Source organism: Tetrao urogallus (assembly GCF_951394365.1).
Source record: "Tetrao urogallus genome assembly, chromosome: 3".
In the NCBI taxonomy this organism is placed as follows: domain Eukaryota; kingdom Metazoa; phylum Chordata; class Aves; order Galliformes; family Phasianidae; genus Tetrao; species Tetrao urogallus.
In genome coordinates, this window is record NC_136815.1 from 22808804 (window position 1) to 22815212 (window position 6409).

Here is a 6409-nt window from a genome sequence, read left to right on the forward strand (position 1 = left end):
AAAGGTCATATGGAAAAGGGTATTTGTTTACATGTGTGTGCTTTTTTTTAAATAACTTTTGCATGCGGCACAGAACTAGAAAGAAAAGAGTACTTTTTGGGTAGCATTGCATTATAATAGGTTTTCCTAGAATGCTGCCAGCAAAAACTTCGCTTTTGGGCTTCAGCGAACCCAATTGTTGTATCTCCTACCCCAGCTGCCAAAGCTCTGTTATTTGCTGTGGGGCTCGCTGCTGGAATGTATTTATTTTATGATGGGAATGCAACCCATTATATTTGGAAAGTATGACATTCAATTACGTCAGTGTGTCCGGGGTTTGGGATTAGTATATTATTTTATAAATAAAGCAGCCAAAGTTGAGCAGTCATTGTACTTGTATATACCAACATGGCTTCATCTGAAGATGGGGAAAATGTACAGCTGTTCAACTTTCCTTTATCTCCCCAACCTGTCCACTTTGCTAGTTTTACAAAGAGCATCTCCTATTTTAATCAGTTTCTCTGAAGAAAAGTCAATAAATTACACACCTAATTTACCTGCATTCCTGCTGCCAAAACGCATCACTGGTTGGGCAGCAGGATCTCAACCCTTCCTTCAGCCTTCAACAGGCATTGCTGCAGTTTCTGTATCCTGTGGGGAAACTCAGTATGGACAAAAAACACATAACTATACTTGTAAATGTGTAAAGATTAAGACAGCACAGAAAGCAGAATTTAGGACAAACCTCTAAATGACAGTTTTTTGAAGTTGGACTCATCATCTTCTTGAAAACAACATTGAAATATTGTCCAACATTCATTTTGAATGTGTGAATAATATGTATAGTATCTCTTCATAACTTGCACATAGTATGAAAAAAACTATGTGCAAAACATAGAAAAAAGTTCTGCAATCATTAGAACTGATTGAGTTATTTAAATGTGTGATACTTAAAGGACTAAAGAAGCTAAATCTCCACAAATTATTAGGGCCAGTTTATACACTGAAAGCAGAAGAACACATTTTGATCACTTTGGATTTCAGTCACATCTTCCTTGCCAAGAAAAATACCCCTCAAGTCCAGTGATGAAATCTTCTGAGTACACATCTTCTGGCACTGTTCCTTCCCATGGCTCCTCCTTTAAGGATGCAACATCCCATTACAAGGTTCACAGATAGCAGAAGATGTTTCACTGCATTCTGATCGTTTTCTACAAGATTAAAGACTTATCAGAGTTTCAATTATCTCTAGGCTTAATGATACACATTAATTAAACTGTCATTATGCCTGCTCTTCAAACATTTTGTAAATATGAACTTGAAAAAGTACAAAGAAAAAATTTATCTGGATTTACAGGACGAATGCCACAAAATAGCAGCTCCTAGAAAAAAGTAACAGTTCTAAATCCACGTTTTGAAGTCTAGTTCCCCAGTTCTACTCACACAGCTGAACACACAGGGCTGCGTCCACCCCATGTACTGCTGCTTTGCCTATTAGTGGGGACGGAGAAGGAAGTCCCCCATGGGGAGGGATGGAACCATGGGCTAGAGGAAGGATAGATGCCTACAGTACATCTGTATGTGATAAATGTGGGGGGAAGTGTATCTTTTTGCTTGTGAAACAGTCCAACAGTGAGCAGTACTGTTACATGGACAACTGTTGTGTGGCTAGAAGACACTTACATGGGACTAGGAAGCTGAGCAGAAGGGGAACTGGCTTTGACTGATACTCTCCTATGCCCTCTGTGTAGCAGCTAACCTGAGATGCATTCCACAAGGAGTTGAGAAGACTTAATATAAAGAGAAAAAACACACTTTTATTTTGAGCGTCATTTCCCCCACATTCACCAGAACTGGGAGCTGAAATTAGCGAATTGCTTGTGCAAACTAGAACAAGGAGCTACATAATCCACTCCTTCTAGACACTAGAAACCATGTACGGTCTCCAAACATTATTCCAGCAGTGTTTCCCTCCCAGACAAGTCCCCTTTCCTGCTGGTTGACTTAAGTCTTTGAATGGAGCACCCAGAAATGTGCAGCTTCAATCAGAAGACATTATCCTAGAGCTACAGGTCATTGACACAGAAGTGGAACAGCCTGTGTGGATGGAGCTCAGAAGAGGGAGGTACCACGGCTTTTGACCAAAAGGCTATGATGTTGCACATGGGCATCCACCAGTGCAATAAAAGCTGTGGAAACATTCAGAGTAATGGACAACAGTATGGTACCAAGGATCTTCAGCCAGGAAAACACTTCCAGTGTTTTAATTACATATCCCAAAAGTAAAACACAAGATTAAAAGAAAGACAGCAGCAGATATTTGAACCCGTTGCTGCACAGCATGTTCCTCCACTGATAGCAAAAGACCATGCAGGGAGATAAACCAGATGAACCTGTTCTGCTTACAGACCAGGCATCAGAGATAGGCAAGCAATACAATTGCAAAAGGATATTATGCTCAAGGGGAAGAATTCTCATGTGTTTGCAGCTGGGATGACAACTATTATTACTATGCTATTACCGCATGTGTACTTGCATCCAGTTAATTCAGTTATGGCATCAGTATCAGAAGAGAACACCCCTCACCATTCCTAAGCTATTCTGTAAGATGTATGTTAATGCTGAATATGGTCAAGAAATGCGTTTCCACAACATCCTATTCCAGCACACTGCTCCTCAGGACTAAAATGTAACTTGCAAGCACTCTATGGAAGTGTAGCTCTTCAGCACATCACCTGAGTTACAACTCTGGAAAACTTCTCAGTGGGTTTGTAAGAGCAGAAAGCCTTTTCCCAGCCAGCTGAGCTGACAAACAGCTGGTAGGCAGTGGCATCACAGGTGCTGGATTGCATTACACTGTTTCATCTATGCAGAAGTGATGGTGGGAGGCATCAAAGAGTGGAAGAAAAAAAATATCAAGCAAAACATGCTGCAAAACGAGAGGAGAAATGCATTCCAAACCTCAGCTGAAAACTTGCGTGACTGTCTGTGCCTGATGGTTGTAAAGTTCCTCTGAGCCATCACTGCTCCACCTTTAAGGAGGATCTTCAGGATGTAGATACATCCTTCAGAGCCTGTTGGCTGCAGAAGAAGCAGCAATGGCAGTGGCCTCAGGAGCTGGGGCACTTCCAGGTGCCACTCTTGTTAAGCTCCTTTTGCTGGTGGGTGCTTCTGCCAGACCTGACTGAGAAGAAACCTCTTTTTCTTTCACTTTTGGCCAACATCTGAAAGGCTATGGATTTTTTTTTCTTGCCCTTTGGATAACTCTGCTGATGTTAAAATATACTCTTATGAAACTTTTTCCATTTCCCCAGGAAATATTTTGTGTTAATACATTCTTATTGATTTTATCTGCCATGAATTTTGCCAAGTCTAATTCTTAGAGCCTTACGTTTATTGTCTTAGGCCCTAGTTGAGAAGTGTTTTGTTGGGCTCCTTTCTTTTTCCATGATGCACAGTGCTCTTTTTCAGTCAAGGCATGGTCAGGAACAGCTTGGTATTGCTGTGTCTGTCAGGCTGGCTGTGGGTCTGACAGAAACAGGGTGAATGAGCACGAGATGAGGCAATTTGCTACACACTCACAACAGGGAGCTGAAGCCAAAAGAAAGCTGATTGATGTGCAATAAGTTGAGATAAGATGGGAATGAGAAGGGGACACATGAGAAGCTTGAGGCAGTGACTGTTTGCAACTGCTTTGGTTATGTGGTATCACGTTCTTGCAAAACGCTTTGTACTAACAAGTCACTTAGTTATAAATGTGTATTTTAGGAGCATTTGGGATTCTTGCTAATTTGTCACTCTGTGAGCTCTGGGACCATGCAGGCAATGGCAGCCCCCTGGGGCAAGGGAACTGTGATATCACAGTGACAAGATGTCCCCAGCCCACATCACTCCTGAGTTGGGCACTTGTTAACTCTTCAGACACAAGCCCACGTTCTTGCCTCATTTCCGGAGATCCTGAGAGCAATAGGCTCTAGTTGCAAAAGCAAGTGCCTTCTGCCCCACGTGTAAAAGCAAGGCCGGCCGTGAGATGCTTTCTTGGTCTATTTATGAAGTTTCACCACCTGCAGAGCCTGCCTCCTCCTCTCAGCTGGGCTGAAGCCCCCAAGGGGCTCCTCACACACTGTTTGCATGATGATGCACCCATCTCTGACCACAAAGACAACTCTGTGCGGACCAACCGAGTGCCAGGTCAGCCATGAGCCACAGTGGTAAGAGGGTGTCCCAAGGGGGTGGTGTCCTGGTAGGGGCTGCAGGGCACCCAAAGGCTCTGCTCAGGAGAGGGGAGGAGCTGTGAGGTGCGGTGGGGCTGTAACCATGCAGAAGATGTCCAGTTAGCAGCAAGGTCAGGGAGTGTTATGACAGCCAGTGGTGATAGCTGTTTCCCCAGAGTATTTGGAGTGCAAGATAGCCTGAACATTTAAATATTATTGATACTCACAGCCTCCAGAGCTTGTTTAATCTGCAGGGGCTTATCACCCAGCTCCAGCCTGTGTCTGATGTGCATCCCTGCATATACACGTAGCACATTGATTTCCTTTTGCAGTGTTTTCCTTTGCTGCTAGAAAGTTCCTAGGCTTCTCAGAGGGGCCAGTGGCTATTTAAACAGTGTCAGTTGTTCTCTTGTCACTGAGTGTCTTAAACAAACTCTGCTAGTTTATGTACCTCTGCTCTGTGTATCAGCATTTTACTGTGTTCAGAGAGCTTTAAATTCTCACAGTAGAAGCTGTGGCTTCTCTTCAGAAATCTTCTACCATCACCACTGTAACTGTCCAAAATGTTTGCCTGAAAGTTGAGATCTTGGCAGTGTCCACTGTGGAGTTCTGCTAACCCTATAGTATAGAATTCTCTCTCTGAAACCATGCCACCAGAGCACGCTATAGAAGAATACAATGAGGTGCAAGTACAATTCAAATATATTCTGTTAATATGCACAGATTTGCACAGGACAATGTTGGATGGAGTTCATCTTAGCAAAGAAATGCTGCCATAAATTACTTCTGTATGAAAAATCCTGGAAAAAAATTAATGTGTGGGTGAAGCATTTCTCATGCATCATATTGTTCTCTGTGCCACCTCTACTTGCACCATTTTTTGATTTCATGCAGTGTTCCCAGCAGAATAACTATGGCAAACCTGCCAGGCCACCACTGTTTCTCAGGTGTACCACTAAGCCTTCAGAAGGTGATGACATGATGACACAAAAAATAGGCCAACGCATTGCCACTACTGTTTATTAATTACCATGAATGTGGAACAGCTGAAAATGGAGAAAAGTTAAAGCAAAAGGAAGCAGAAATCTAGATTTGCATCCAAAGAGACTGAGACCAAAGCCAGGGTGTCATTGTCTGGTCAGTGGACAGGCCTTTGGTTGAGGGCCAGGTTATGAGTCAAAAAATCAACGAGCCTTGAGTACAGTACATAGAAAAGGAATGAAGGTGTGCAGTCATGCCCACGGGCCTCTGCTTCTGCATTCTAAGAGCACACTTGGGTATCTCGATGGAGGATGCAGGTCTCCCACAGGTCCTGGGCCACAACTACAAGGCTCAGGCAAGCATCTTAGACGCTCTAGGGGAGGGCTGTCTTCCGCTGATGTCCAGAAACAACCCACAGTGTTCTTCCTAGTCTGTGAATATGTGAAGAAAATCTCTTGTGGCAGGATCTTCTGGGGTTCAGTATGTTCAGCTCTTCATGACCATAGATAATAACTAACAGAGGAGGGAAATGGGGAGGGTGTGAGCAAAGAGAAAAGTTAAGCAGTGAAATATGGCAGTCTTTCTGGAACGCCAAGGAAATGAGCAAGGAAATGCCTGCATTGGTGTTTTAACTGGAAAATAGTTTAGGTGACAGGAGCAAGTAAGCCTATGTTTTGGGGACTTCACACAGCTATCAGCTGGAAAATTGGGAACTTTCAAAGGAGAAACACTTCATAAATTCTTGGTATGACGGCTTATCAGCTTTGCTACATTGAGAAATCCATCAGAGCCAGGAAAGCAGAATGGAAAGCCCTAATCTGATGAAGAACAAGTCCAGAAAGCGAAGGTATGGAGGTCATCATCAAGAGCAAGTGCGGTCAAGGTTTAGGTGAACCACATCACTCTGGTGAAAGTTTGAGAAGGCAATGGTGTTACCTTAAAGTGACTTCCACTGCAGGGAGTAACGGGCAGAGTTAGGTAGATGAATTTAAAAATCACTTTTAGAAGACTAAGGATTCACCACTGAAGATAAGAAATCAATGTGTACCTCAGCCTGAATTGCTCTGATTGGCATCACGGGAACCAAATGCTCTAAAGAGCAGTGGGCAGTGAAAGATTCCTGCATAGAAGACCCCAGACTCCCAGGGCAGCATTCAGCTGATACAGGCGATCCAGAGAGAGTTTCTGAAGACAACGTCACTGAAGTCTGGGAGAAACAACTGTGGGCCTCTGCA